The sequence below is a fragment of the Sus scrofa genome, chromosome X, assembly GCF_000003025.6.
Source record: "Sus scrofa isolate TJ Tabasco breed Duroc chromosome X, Sscrofa11.1, whole genome shotgun sequence".
In the NCBI taxonomy this organism is placed as follows: domain Eukaryota; kingdom Metazoa; phylum Chordata; class Mammalia; order Artiodactyla; family Suidae; genus Sus; species Sus scrofa.
Window position 1 is genome coordinate 32,863,441 of NC_010461.5, and position 15,414 is coordinate 32,878,854.

The 15,414-nt window shown below is 41.4% G+C and overlaps 1 pseudogene; it reads left to right on the forward strand.

Moving 5' to 3' along the window:
• LOC102167173 lies at window positions 13,782–15,199 on the forward strand (annotated as a pseudogene).

A 15,414-nucleotide genomic window follows, 5' to 3' on the forward strand; every position in this document is an offset into this window, starting at 1 on the left:
AACATGGAACTGGAGCATTAATAAGCCTCAAAGCCATGTCAAAAGGACAGAGAAGCCAGCTTATAGGGACTCAAGTCTCAGAGCACCTCCCTAAGGAACACGTACAATTCCTTTCATTTGCCTAATTTTCTACCAGGTTGTTTATGTCTTTATCATACTGCTTTTTGAGATTCTTTATTCTGTAAACCATCCTTTATAGGTGAGAGGTACGGGAAATATCTTCTTTCATTTGTAGCTTATCTGATCACTATCTTTAAGGTATCATTCAATAAACAGCCACTATTAACTTTAATATGGTTGAACTTATCATTTTTTTGTGACATGTGTTTGGTGAACCAAGCTTCACTGTCCTACTGCGCAGTCATAACAATGGCATCGTACATTGTCTTCTAAAAGTTTAAAAGCTCTACCTTTCCCGTTCAGTCATTGACCCGCATAGAATCTTTTTTTATTATAATTTTATTGGAGGATAGTTGACTTACAGTATTGTGTTATTTTCAGGTATATAGCAAAAAGATTCAGGTATACATACATACATTATTTTTTAGATCCTTTTTCCCAAAGAGGTTATTACAGAGCATTGGGTAGATTTGCCCATGCTGTACAGTAGATCCTTGTTACTTATCTATTTTATATATAGTAGTCTGTATATGTTTATTTCTGCTGTAGGGTGCAAGGTAGAGAGACAATTCACTTGTTTGCAGATGAATAACCAATTACCCCAGCACCAACTATACCATCCTAAGGAGGAGTCATTTCTTTCAGCACCTCAGTATCCTATCCCAACACCAATACCACACTGTCTTCATTGCAATAATCTTCTAATACATCCCAGTATCTGGCAAGAAAAGAAAAAAGAACCCTACTGAAACCCAAGTTCCCAGACATCAGCCTAGGGACAATGTGACAAGTTTGCAAATTGGTATCCCTTCTGAGGATAAGAGGCTCAGACCTGCTTCGTTTAACATTTCTCTGCAGAAAAGTAGGCTCCAGTAGAACTCAGATAATGGAAAACCAGGTATTACGGAACCTGCTGGGAGAAAATGATGAGGTGAAGGCAACAAGGTGAAACCTACCAGGCAAACAACTGCCTGGCCTTAAATTCCAAAGATGAATTACTATACTGGGTGGAAGAGAACCAGCATGATGGCAATCAATGTGAAACACCCAGGGGAGTTTGTGCCTTAATATGAATGGACAGTGTTAACTGAGCCATTGGAAAAACTAATGGAATCTTAGTATAAATTAATGGGAGTGTCATGTCCAGATCAATCAACAAAGAACTGCCAGGATATTCTGAAACCTCCAACATCATTTGGAAAGTCTCTGCATTTCTAAGGTTCTGATTCTAATGCAGACTTGAGTAAATAAGGGAAGTCCAGCAGGCAGTGTGGGCCACCAAAGTGACACTGACATATGAGCACTCTTGTCATTCTTGAAATGAGGTTTGGAAAATTGGAAATGAGTCCTGGTGAGGGTCTTTTGCTCCATTTGGCAGAACAGAGACCAGTGGAGGCAGCTTTAGGGAGGCAGATGCAGAGACAATGTAAAGAGGAGTTAGGACAGCCCACCTATGGAATCAGCTGACATGGGCAAGACTATTTCCCCAATAACAGAAGTCTTCACACAGCTGGATGACCATGTGTCTCTAGGCTGCATGCGACATTGAAACTGAGATTAGAGCATCTCTTTTTACTCTAAAATGCTTGGCCCTGTGGGTGTCTTCATTTAGACATTTCCCACTGTGCCCATGGCTTGGAGGCTGCTGAGCAGACAGCCAGAGGAAGGACAAGAGTGCCCTCTGCCCGGGTCTGGGAATCTCATTCTGGGTGTTGTCCGAGGAAGCTGGGGATGCTCCCAAGCCCTGGGGGCTCCTTTCCTAACGCCGCCTCGTACAGGCAGGCGCTCCATGTGGAGACAAACCTCTTCACTGGCAAGATCCATGCCTGAAGTTGCACCTCTAGAACTAACCTTTGGGGGTCATGTGGCAGACATCAGGACGCTACCTCGTGAGGGACTCTGTTGAATTGCAGGTGCCATTTCAATACCATTTCAATATATAACAGGGAGTAGTCCCTTGGAGTTGATACACGCTTCTTTATCAGTCCTCACATCAGCTTGTCTCCTCCAACCCAATTTGAAGGTGCTCTCTGAGCCATGTTCTCCTCTAGAAGTGCCATCTCCAATATAATAAGCACTCTCCATATGTGGCAATTGAGTCTTTGAAAAGTTACTAATCAGCAGTTCCCGTCGTGGTTTGGTGGTAATGAATGCAACTAGTATCTATGAGGACCAGGTTCGATCCCTGCCCTCTCTCAGTGGGTGAAGGATCTGACGTTGCCGTGAGCTGTGGTGTAGGTCACAGACGCAGCTCGGATCCCGCGTTGCTGTGGCTGTGGTGTAGGCTGGCAGCTGCAGCTCCGATTCGACCCCTACCTAGCCTGGGAACCTCCACATGCAGCGGGTGCGGCCCTGAAAACCAAAAAAAAAAAAAAAGAAAAGAAAAGTAACTAGTCCAACTACAATGTGCTGTACTTGTAAAATATACATTGGATTTCAAAGACTTGGCTCAAAAGGTGCTTGTAAGATATATTGTTAATTTTTTATATTAAATACTTATTGAAATTTAAATTTTTGCATATATAGCATCATATAAAATCTATAATTAAAATTAATTTCACCTATTTCTCTTTACCTTTTACAACGTAGGTACTAAAAAAATTTAAAATGACATATATGGCCTATACTTGTGGCTAATATTATATTTCTAGTCGGCAGTGCTATACTATACCTTCTTAGGTCTAATAACTAGACACCCCCTTGAGAAATTGTATCTTTCAGTGACAGTAACTTTGTATCAGGTAGACTTGGATTCACTGCATAGTTCTGTCACTGCCTGTATGACTTGAGGCCATTTATTTACATAGCTGGATCTTGGTTTCTTTATTTGGGAAATGGGACAGTTGAAAATTACCAGATTTACGTGTATACATGGTGCCATTTTAGATTTGCTGTTCCTTTTTTTTTTTTTTTTTTTTTTGTCTTTTTTTTTTTTTTTGTCTTTTTGTCTTTTTGCCATTTCTGGGGCTGCTCCCACAGCATATGGAGGTTCCCAGGCTAGGGGTCTAATCGGAGCTGTAGCTGCCGGCCTACACCAGAGCCACAACAACACGGGATCCAAGCCGCTTCTGCAACCTACACCACAGCTCATGACAACACTGGATCCTTAACCCACTGAGCAAGGCCAGGGATCAAACCCGCAACCTCATGGTTTCTAGTTGGATGCATTAACCACTGCACCATGACGGGAACGCCTAGATTTGCTGTTCTAAAGTTCAAAAGAGATAAAGTTTACAAGGTTCAAAAGATATAAAATTTACATACAGCTCAGTGTCTGCCAAGTGGTAGGAATGACTTTAGTTCTCCTCATCCAAAATATGTTTAGAGGCACCAAATGGACTTTTCAGATCTTCAGTCTCCTTAGGGTACAGTTTGTCTGTAAATTTTGTATGGCTCCTTGTCTCCTATGTAGTGTTCTTTATACAAGGCTGTTCTCGAAAATGCTCTACATATTCTCCATAGAAAAAGATTTCCCTTAAATCATATTTATATAGTCAAGAATCTCATGCAAATGAAAATAATATATATATATAGAGTTTTCCTTTAGATTAATTTGGTTTTAACCCCTATGACACTCCAAAATTTCACAGAATACTGCAGGCACCATTTATTTAATTGTTTTCAGGTTTTCTATTATGCTACAGAATTTTTCCCTATGTAGAAGAAAAGTTAATTTATTTTTGTTGTACAGGAAGGGTAAAACATAAACATACAAATAGTATAATCTCCTTCTCAAAAGGGAAATCAGTCATCAAATTCCCATATCATTCCATAACTATAATTTGGATAAGGCCAGAAAGACTACACAAAAGTCATTAAAATAAAAACTAGGTAGGAGTTCCCTCTTGGCTCTGTGCATTAAGTGCTGTGACTCTGGTTACAACCATGGTACAGGTTCAATCCCTGGTCTAACAACTTCCTCGTGTCACAGATGTAGCCAAAAAAATGTAGCAGTCAACTGCTTCTTTTTTTTTAAAACCGTAGTTAATACGTTCTATTTACGTCACTTTCAAGGGGCCATCATGTATGATTTTAAAAAGTAGAAATAAATCCGGAAAGGTTTTTTTTTTTTTTTCTGCCTTTTTTTAGGGCTGCACCCATGACATATGGAAGTTTCCAGGCTAGGGGTTGAATCAGAGCTACAGCTGCCGGCCTACGTCACAACCAAAGCAACGCCAGATCCAAGCCGAGACCTACACCATGCTAGATCCTTAATCCACTGAGCAAGGCCAGATCCTTAACCCACTGAGCGGAGCCAGGGATCAAACTCGTGTCCTCATGGATACTAGCTGGGTTTGTTACCACTGAGCCACAATGGTAACTCCCCTGAAATTATTCTTAATCCATATTTTGATGTGAAATATGTTAGACCTTTTAGTGTATATCACATAATACTTTTACATAGAAACTAGGGAAAATTTAAGCTATGCTATCAATAGTTCTCAGCCCAGTTACTATTTTTGCTGCAGGAAGTACTTAGCATTGGCTTACTGTCTTCCTAGGGCATGTATGGATCACTCTGCCACTCATAGTGAGGCAGGAGATAGGTAAGCTCCAGGATAGACATTTCTAATCAGCCACTTGCTTATACTTCAAGATAGAAATAACAACAGGAATAGGGTAAATAACTGGACTTTGTCTTCTGTGGACGCTTGAAACAACGGTAATGGCAGGGGCAGAGAGGGGCTGAGCCCTGCTTGGGCAAAAGAGCAAGAGGTCACATACTTCCTACCTTCAGGGCCAGGGAGACCCCCAACTCCACACGTGCAGAAATACTCCGCAGGGTCGGGTCGGAAAGGGAGGGCGCACCAGGCCATAATAAGTCCTGGTAAGCTTCCCATAGGCCCTTGCTCTGGAATCCATCTCCACCACAAGATGCACAGCATATCTGGGAGGGCCCTGGGTTCAGTCAGGTGTGAGAAACAAAGCCAGATAATTGGCCCGAAGGAAAACAAAGACCTGGAAGAACTGCCCCTATATAAGTGACTTAACCCCCCCCCCCCAGCAGGGGTGTCCACACTCCTCTCTGAGTGTGCTGCTTTGCTTCTAAAAGGTGTGCTCTCCACATGTTGTCCTGTGTCTCTAATAATAAACTTTGCACCTGTTTCTACACTCTTTGCCTCCTTGAAACATTCTTGCTTTCAATGGGGGAGGAGGGGGCAGGAATCCTGGCAGTTCTGCTTTTAACCTCTAGCCCCAGGGGGTCTAGTGGCTAGGATTCTAGTTTTCCCTCAGGCTCCCCAGGTTCGATTCCTGAGCAGGGAATGAAGTTCTGGCTTCAAGCCATCACTCACTGTGGTTTCTCCTAGATCTGTGTGACTCTGCATGAATGTGTACTGAGTTGACTATTTCTTTGTAAGTGCTTTTAGGTTATATATGTGAGTATGCGTATATGTGTATGTTTGTGTACATGTCTGCTGTTGTATTTCCCTGGCTCAACTCCTAGTTTCTTCTCTTCTGTCCCTGATTTAGTTGAATTTTTAAATTAAGCTATAATTTGCATGCAACAAAATTCATGCTTTTTGATGTCCAATTCCGAGAATTTTGACAAAAACATACAGTTTTGTTAGGCACCACCACAATCAAGATATAAAAGAGTTTCATTACTCCCCCAAATCCCCATCTTGTGTTCCCTGGTAGTAAACCTCTCTTCTGCCTTCAGAAAGCTTACCTATTTTGTCTATAAAAGTTTTGCCTTTTTCAGAATGTCATATATATATAAACAAAATATTTAGGCCTTTGTGGGTTTTTTTCCCAGTTTTAAATGATGTTTATTTTTTCCATTATAGTTGGTTTACAATGTTCTGTCAGTTTTCTACTGTATAGCAAAGTGACCCAGTCAAACATACATATATAAACATTCTTTTTCTCACGTTATCCTCCATTATGCTCCATTACCAGTGACTAGATACAGTTGCCAGTGCTATCTGGCAGGATCTCATTGCTTATCTATTCCAAAGGCAAGAGTTTGCATCTATTAACCCCAGATTCCCAGTCCATCCCACTCCTTCCCCCTCCCCCTTGGCAACCATATGTCTGTTCTCCAAATCCATGAGTTTCTTTTCTCTGGAAAGATTCATTTGTGCCATATGTTAGATTCCAGATATAAGTGATATCATATGGTGTTTGGCTTTCTCTTTCTGACTTACTTCACCTAGTATAGAGTCTCTAGTTCCACCCATGTTGCTGCATATGGCATTATTTCGATCTTTTTTATGACTGAGTAGTATTCCATTGTGTCTGTATAGCACATCTTTGTAATCCATTCTTCTGTCGATGGACATTTAGGTTGTTTCCATGTTTTGGCTGTTGTGAATAGTGCTTCAGTGAACATATGGGTGCATGTGTCTTTTTCAAGGACAGTTTTGTCCAGCTATATGCCCAGGAGTGGGATAGCTGGGTCATGTGGTAGTTCTATATTTAGTTTTCTGAGGTACCTCCATGCTGTTTTCCATAGTGGTTGTACCAGTTTACATTCCCACCAACAGTAGGAGGGTTCCCTTTTCTCCACACCCTCTCCAGCATGTGTTATTTGTGGGCTTATTAATGCTGGTCATTCTGACTGGTGTGAAATGGTACCTCATAGAGTATGTAGCCTTTTTAATGTGACTTCTTTCATTAGCATTATGCAGTATACTCATCCACATTGTTTTCTAAGTCAGTAATTCATTCGTTTTTATCATCGGGTAGAATTCCATGATATAGATATAACATAGTTTGTATCTCCACTCATTAGTTGAAGGATATTTGCTTTTGACAGGTTTTGGCAATGACAAAAAAGGAACTGTAAACATCAGTAGAGAAGTTTTAAAGTGAATATATGTTTTCACCTCACATGAATAAATACCTAGGAATAAAACTGCTGTGTCATGTAGTAACTGTATGTCACCATTTATAGGAAACTGACAAACTATAAGCCAATGTGACTGCCCCACTCTTCACTCCCATCAGCATTAAATGAAAGTTCCAGGTGGTCTGCATCCTTATTGTTAGTGCCTCAAGTTTAGACAGCCTAACAGTTGTACAGTGATGGCTCATTGTGGTTTTAATGTGAAATTCTCTACTGACTAATGATTGTGAGCATATTTTCATATGCTTATTTGTCATCCATATATCTCACTTTTTGGTAAAATGTGTGTTCAAAGTTTTCACTCACTTTTTCTCTCCTTTTTTCTTATTATTGAGAGTTCTTTATGTATTCTAGGTACAAGTTCATTATCAGATATGTGATTTGTAAACATGTTCTTCCAACCTGTGCACTGTCTTTTCATTCTCCAAATGGTACTTTTCTAATAATACAAGTTATTGATTTTGATGAAATTCATTTGTAATTTTTTATGGATCATGTTTTAGAGCTAAGAAATTTTTGTCTCACCCCAGGTCTCAAAAATTGCCTCCTATGGATTCTTGAGAATTTTTATAGTTTCATTTTTACATGTAGCTATAAGATCCAGACTGAGTTAATTTTTATGTTCTGAAAGAAATGAATTAAGTTTTTTCATTTACATATTTTGCAGATAGATGTTGACTTGTTCCAACATCATTTGCTTAAAACAATATCTTTCCTTATTGAATGGACTTTTCCTTTTCAAAGTTTAATTGACTACACAGATGTGGATTCATTTCTGTTCATCTATATTTCAGTTCCATTCATCTACATAAAATTTTTTTTAGTACAACATTGTTTTTAATACACAAGTTTTATTGTAATACTTGAAATCATACAGTGTGAGTCTTTGAATATTTGGTTTTCTTTGCCATTGTATATTAGTTTGTCAGCTTATCTACTTCTACAAAAAGCCCTGCTTGGATTTTTATTGTAATTATGTTGAATATATAGATCAGTTTGGGGGAAAACTGACACGACAATATTGAGTTTCATAATCTATGAACATAGTATATCTATCCTTTTGTTTAGGTGGTCTTTGATTTTTATCATCATCGTTTTATAGTTTTAAATATATAAAACCACACACATTTTATAAAATTTATAACTAAGTATTGTATATAGCTTTTTATGAGTTTTTTGTTTTGTTTTGTTTTGTTTTGTTTTTTGCTTTTTTAGGGCCACTTGTGTGGCATGTGAAAGTTCCCAGGCTAGGGGTCAAATCAGAGCTGTTGCTGCCAGCCTATGCCACACTCACAGCAATGCAGGATCTGAGCCACATCTATGATCTACACCATAGCTCACAGCAATGCCAGATTCTTGACCTACTGAGCAAGGCCAGGGATTGAACCCACATGCTCATGTATACTAGTCAGGTTCATTGCCACAGAGCGACAGTGGGATTAAATGGTATTTTTTTCCCCTTTTCAATGGTAACTTTCTAATATATAGAAATAAGATGGATTTTTTATATTGGCCTTATATATTGAGACCTTTTTAAACTCATTTATTTCTTCCAGTAGTTTCTTTGTACATGCTTCAAGGTTTTCTATATCGACAATTATATTCTCTGCAAGTAGAGACAGTTTTACATTCCTCATCTGTGTGCCTTTTATTTACTTTGCTTGCCTTATATTGTAAGCTAGAATGCCCAGCTCAATGTTCATTAGAGGTGATAAGAATGAACATCCTTGTATTGTTGCTGACCTCAGGGTGGAAATCATTCAGTCTTACATCATCAAGTATGATGTGAGTTGTAGATCTTCCACAGAAGCCCAATATCAAGTTGAGAAATTTCCCTACCCAATCCCTAATTTGGTAATATTTCTTTTAAAAATCAAGAATACCTATTTGAATTTGCTAAATGGTTTTTATGAATCTATTGAGATGCTTTTATATAATTCCTCTTGTTTAGTTTGTTAATATGATGAATTATACCAATTGATTTTCGAATGATGAACTAGTCTAGCATTCCTGGGATGAACTCCACCTGGCTATAATACACAGTTACTTTGTATATTATTGGATTCAATTTTCATGTGAATTGTTAAGAATAGTTGTACCTACATTCATGAAGGATACTGGTCTGCAATTTTCTTGTAATGTGTTGCCTGGTTTTGGTATCATGCTAATGCTGACTTCATAGGATGTTGGGAAATATACCATCCTTTCCAATTTCCTAAAAGAATTTGTGTAGTATGCTTATTTCTTAAGTAAATGTTTAGAAGAATTCATCAGCAAAGCTATTTGGGCCTGGATTTTCTTTGTGGGAAGATTTTGGTTAAAAATTCAAATTAGGAGGAGTTCCCATTGTGGCTCATCAGGTTAAGAACCTGACCAGTATCCATGAAGATGTGCTTTAGATCACTGGCCTCACTCAGTGGATTAAAGATCAAGCATTGTAGCAAGTTGTGGCACAGGTTACTGATGCAACTTGGATCTGGTGTTGCAGTGGCTGTGGCTGATTTGACCCCTATCCTGGGAACTTCCATATGCCACAGGTGTGGCCCTAAAAAGGAAAAAAAATTCATGTTATGAGTTCCCACTGTGGTGCAGTGGGTTAAGATCTGGCGTTGTCTCTTTGGTGGCTCAGATTTGATCCCTGGCCTGGACCTTTCATATGCCACACATGCAGCTGAAAAAAAAAATTCAAATTATTTAATAAATAAGGGCTATTCTGGGTTTATATATCTTCTACAATGAACATAGGTACATAAATAGAACATGGTTGCTATGGATTTGTTTTGGTAAAAATTTTATTTAGGGTATTTGTATCTATGTTCATACCTCAAATTAACCTGCTGTTTAATTTCACCTACACTGTTGAATTTATTGGCATAAAGTTCTTATTATAACTTCTAACATCAAATGTGTAGTTTTTTCCCGGCACCAACCAATTCTCCAACTTTACAAATGTTGCCAAAACTTAGCCTCTGTCCACTGGAACCAAATAGAAACACAGAGACTGAATTTTGGGTAAAGGAGAAAAAAAGATGGCTTTATTGCTTTGCCAGCAAAGGAGGCCATAGCAGGCTAATGCCTTAAAGACTGTGCCCCCCCTTGGAAGAGATTAGGAGGTGGTTTATAGTTTGGCTGTGGAAAATAGGACCCACAGATGAGGATTAGGGTAGAGGAAAGCTTGCATTGTTTTTCAAAGCTAGTGTTTAGCGGCCCCAGGGCTGGTTCTGGTGGTCCTCCTTCTTTCTAGAGTGAAGAATGCTCCATCAAGTAGTTAGCGCCTTCCATTGTTGGGGGTTTCAGTTCTGCAGAAGGGCTCAAAGATACTGTTATGTATATTCCTTGAAGAGGAACCAGGAACCTGCCGCAAGGCTGTACTATTGTTGCTTGACTGCTCCTCCCTGGTCTCTGCATCTCCTCCCTTCCCTGATTAGCAACTGTTTGAACCTCCCCTTTGGAACTCAAGGAAGGTAAGGAGGCTGAAGCTCATTCCTTAAAAACAAGGAACAGGGGACACAGAAAGGCATGTGTGCCCAGCAGCCCCACAGGACCCTGCTGGTTTACACAGACACCAACTGGATGTTCCGAAATTCAAGCAGGAACCTAACTAGAGTTGGAACACGTCCCACAGATGAAGGATTCAGTCCTATAAGACTGCTCCTCCACCTAACAGCTGGCCAACACACACACACCCACACACCCACACACACCTCCCTCTCTCTCTCTCTTCAAGCACCAATTGTGAGTTTAGGCTCTCACTATCAGGAACAGGAGTTCCTGTGACCTCATTAGGTTTGATAATTGCTATAATGGCATACATAACTCAGGAAAAGAGTTTGTTTACAACAAGAGTAGTTTACTATAAAAGGAAACAACTCAGGATCAAACAGATGGAAGAGTACCATAGAGCAAGGTATAGGGGGAAGTGGCATAGAGCTTTCATGCCCTTCTAGTTTTGTTACCAGAAAAATGGGTTCACCTATTCACAGGTGTCAAGCCAGCAGACACAACCACACCAAAGATCATGAGAAGGACGGGTTTATTATCACTTGGAACAAGTAAGGAGAACACTGAAGAACTTTCCCAAAGCAGTGTCTCCCTAAACAGCAATATTGGGGAAGTTTTAAGTGGAGGGAACATGCATATTCCTGAAGGAGCTTAAGCAGAGAATTCAGCATAGAATTGGGATAAAGGGCAACAGAGTCCAAGCTTAATTCATTGAAGTCAGGAGGGTCAACATTCCATCCTTGACCTAGGTTTGAGGCCTTTGTTCCTGTAGAACTCAAAGATACATTATTATATATATCCCTTGAAGAAGAAATAGGACTCTGCTTTATCACTGCACTTTTTTTGACAGCCTTTTTCAGTGTTCCTGCATTTCTTTGTTCCCTTAAAAGCATTAATTACTGAGACCTGTTAAAGGGCAAGCATTGAGACCAGATTTAGATCACAAAATAGCTTAGGCCAAAATGCCTTCTCTTATGTCAAGAAAACCATACCTTGTTCTTTTTCTTCAGGGACCCTCTCACCCATCTGTTTACAGTTACATCATGCTCCTAGCACCTCCATGTGTACACCAACCAGGAAGCTATCTTGAACCCATTCCATTAGGTTTTTAGAGGTCTCATTATGAGTGATTAAATCATTGGCCATTAGTGATTAATTCAACCTCTAGCCCCTCTACCTTCTGGAAGTCTGGAGGAAGGGCTGAATGTTCCAACCTTAGTCACAGGATTGGTTCCCATGGCAACCAACACTCCAGGCCTATGGGCTTCCCAAAAGTCACCTCATTATCATTCACTCAGTTCTATAAGGGAGTTTGTTAGGAATAATAAAAGATACTCCTTTCACCTTTACAATTCCAGAGCTATTTTAGGAACTGGGTTGTGTTGGTGTGGTCTTAGAGAGAGGAAAACCAAATATTCTAACAAAAAATACTTGTATGGCCCTTATCATTTAGAAAATTACCAGGTTCAGGACCTTTAGCCAGGAGCTGAGGATGAAATTCTAAATATATATTTCTTATTATATAAAAATATTACAATTAATTTGTCTCATTATCCTTTGAATGAGTTTATATCTATAGTGATGTCTTTACTCATATTCCTGACACTGGTAATTTGTTTCTTCTCTTTTTCTTCCTAATTAGTCTCTATAGAGATTTATCTTTTTGTTTGTTTACTTTTCTCAAAAAGCCAGCTTCCATTTCATTGATTTCATCTGTTGGTTCTATTTTTTGTAGTTGTTAGGTTTTCTTTTCTACTCTTGTCTGCTCATATCATTAAAAAATCTTTCCTTCTAGTTCGCTGGATATATTTTGGTCTTTTTCTACCTTTTAAGGTGGAAGGTTAGAAAAGGGATTTCAAAGCTTTCTCCTTTCTAATATAGACATTTAATGATATAAATTAACATGCAAGCAGTGCTTTTGCTATATTCTACAAATGTTGATATGCTACTTTTTCTTTTCATTCAATTCCAAATAATTTCTAATTTCCTCTTGACCTCTTTGACACTTGGTTGTTTAGAAATGTATCATTAGTTTCCAAGTATGTGTTTTCAGATATTTATGTTAATTTCCAATCCAATTTCATTGTGATCAAAGAACATATCTTTCATGATATGAATAATTTTTTACTTCTTGAGATGCATTGTGATCTAGAATATGCTCTATCTTGGTCAATGTTCTATGTCTACGTGAAAAGAGGTGCTACTAAAGAATATGTTACTAAAAATTCCTTCATACTGGTTCCCTGATACTTCTTAACATTAGTACGATTTCATCATTTTCATCCTTTATCTCCACCTGATTATAACAAATAATACCTATAGAGAAAAACTCCACAGTTTTTAAACTATATAAGAGTATTGCCTATTCGGGCTGGTTATTTTCATTTATATATATTTAAAAAAAAGAATCATATTGATGAATAAAAATTATTTACACACACAAAGGCACACTAGAAAAGGTGGCCATGAAGAGACCTGAAATACTTGAGAGACAGGAAAAGCAAAGGCTCTCAGATTGGTTAATTCTGAGAACTTGTAATATCTGCAAAACAAAACCTCATCACATTCAAATTCTCAGAACAGAGTAATTGAAAATAAAGCACCATGGAGGGTTCTAGGTCAACTGTGAGATAAAAAGCTACTCTGGGAACAACACATCTGTCTTACCTGCCCTGCCTCTCTCATCCTTCATATTGGGCATAAGCACCTGTGACATGTGACCATCATTAATCTTTCAAAACTGCACTCTAAAAACAATGAATGACATTAAGAAAACTGCAGACCTGAACAGAAGGGAAAGAACAGGGCATAGCTACCTCAGAGGGAAAAACATTTGTCTTCAGTGTCAGAAATACCATCTTAATCTGACAAAAGTTTAGATCCTTCGCCTACCTGCAAGCTCCATGCCAGGTGCCCTCAAGGAGAAGGGCGCTGAATAACTGACACGCTCTTCGCTCCCATTGCAAGGAGACTGTTAGAGAAATGGACCTCACAACTCTAGAGCAGATCCATCCTAATCAAGGCCAATCAAAGGAGTCCTTTATCCCTAAATTTAAACGAAGAAAGGATTTACCAAAGGTTGCGGAAAGTAAAAGAGAAGATCACGAACAAAATGAACTGTTTCTGGGGCGGGAGGGGAACCCCAGATGTAATACAGGAAACAGAAAGAATAGAATTTTACCAAAATGTCAAATTCACGTTCTCAAAATATTAAGGGAAGAAAATGGATGTATAAAAGAAGAAAAGGCTGCTACAGAAGGAAAGAAGAGGAAAAGATAAAGGTCTCACAAATTGAAAATGTTGCTGCATAATGAGACCTTCGTTAGACCCCAGATGGGCAGTCAAAGCGGCCCTGCCTCCCCAGGCTTCCAAGGAACCTGCCCCCCAGGGGTCATGCCCCGCCCCCTCGACCCCGCCCCCTCGACCCCGCCCCCGTCGACCCCGCCCCTTCGCCCTTCCACCCACTTCCTGTAACGGTCCCCCAAGCCCACCTCGCCCGCCCCGCACAACCACGCGGTTTCCGGTCCATCCCAGAGCCGGCGCCCAGGCCCCCGCCAACAGGCCCGGAGCCCACCGGCCCCGGCCCTCCCCATCGCCCGCCCTGGGGACGCTCCGAGGCGGCCGGCGCCGCCGGCGCCCCCGCCGCTGCCCGCCCCGCAGCCCCCGCTTCCGCGCCGCCTTCCCCTTGGCCTTGGGGCCCGCGCCGCCCGCCCTTGTGATCACGCCGCCCTCGCAGGTGCGCCAGAACTTCCACCCCGAGTGCGAGGCCGCCCTCAACGGCCACGCCAACCTGGAGCTGCACGCCTCCTACGCCTACCTGCTCATGGCCTTCTCCTTCGACCGCGAGGACGGGGCCGGGAAGCCCCTGGCCCGCTGCTTCCTGCGCCGCTCCCACGAGCGCAGCGAGCGCGCCCAGGAGCTGATGAGCCTGCAGAACCGGCGCGGGGGCCGCCTCTGCTTCCGCGACATCAGGAAGCCCGACCTGGAAGCCTGGGGGGGCGGCCTCCGGGCCCTGCAGTGCGCCCTGCACCTGGAGAAGCGCGTCCACCAGAGCCTGCTCGACCTGCACCGGCTGGCCACCCACAAGAGCGACGCCCAGCTCTGTCACTTCCTCAAGAGTCGCTACCTGGACCAGCAGGTCGAGTTCATCAAAGAGCTGGGGGACCATGTCACCACCCTGAGCCAGATGGGGGCCCCGGAGCTTGAGATGGCCGAGTACCTCTTTGGCAAGCTCACCCTGGGTGACAGCCACAAGGACTGACCCTGGACTGCCCTCCCCGGAGCCACGGGGCGACTGTCCAAGGCCACCATGCCCGCGTGGCCCCCACAATATTGCCCTTGCAGACAAAGTTCACTCAGGTCTTTCTTCGGTCCCTTTTGCCATTTCTTCCCGTAAAGTTACTGGTTCTTCAGTAAATAAAGGTCTCTGGTTGCTGTGTGTGTGCCAGTGTCTCACCTTTTAAGTCTTAAAACGGGCCTCCAGGAGTCTCTCCGCCGACACGTGCCCTGTCCACGTGCAGCTCAGGATCTCCACAGATGGAGGGGGGAGGTGTTCCATGGGACCCTGGAAAACACAACACAGCCTTTCCTTATGAGCAAAGTGGTGAGGGGGGGTTGGCTCATCTGAGGCCCTAATGTATGTGGGTGTTTGTGCGGGGTAGGATGATATTTAAAAAAAGAACAAACAGAAGTACAGAATTCATACTATTGGTTGCCTCTTAGGAAGAAGTGAAGAATGGAATTGGAAAAGATATGAAATGAAGCGTGTTTTCAACCTGCCCTGAAAACGTTTGGCTCATTGAATTATGCAAACGTTATCCTTTGTTGCTTCTGGGTAGCAGCCTGGGGGTCCTAGGACAGGTATGGCAGAGTCCCTCTTTGTCAAGCTCACCCTGAGAGAACGTGATAATGGTCACCCGGCCATAGGCTGACTTTCCCGTACA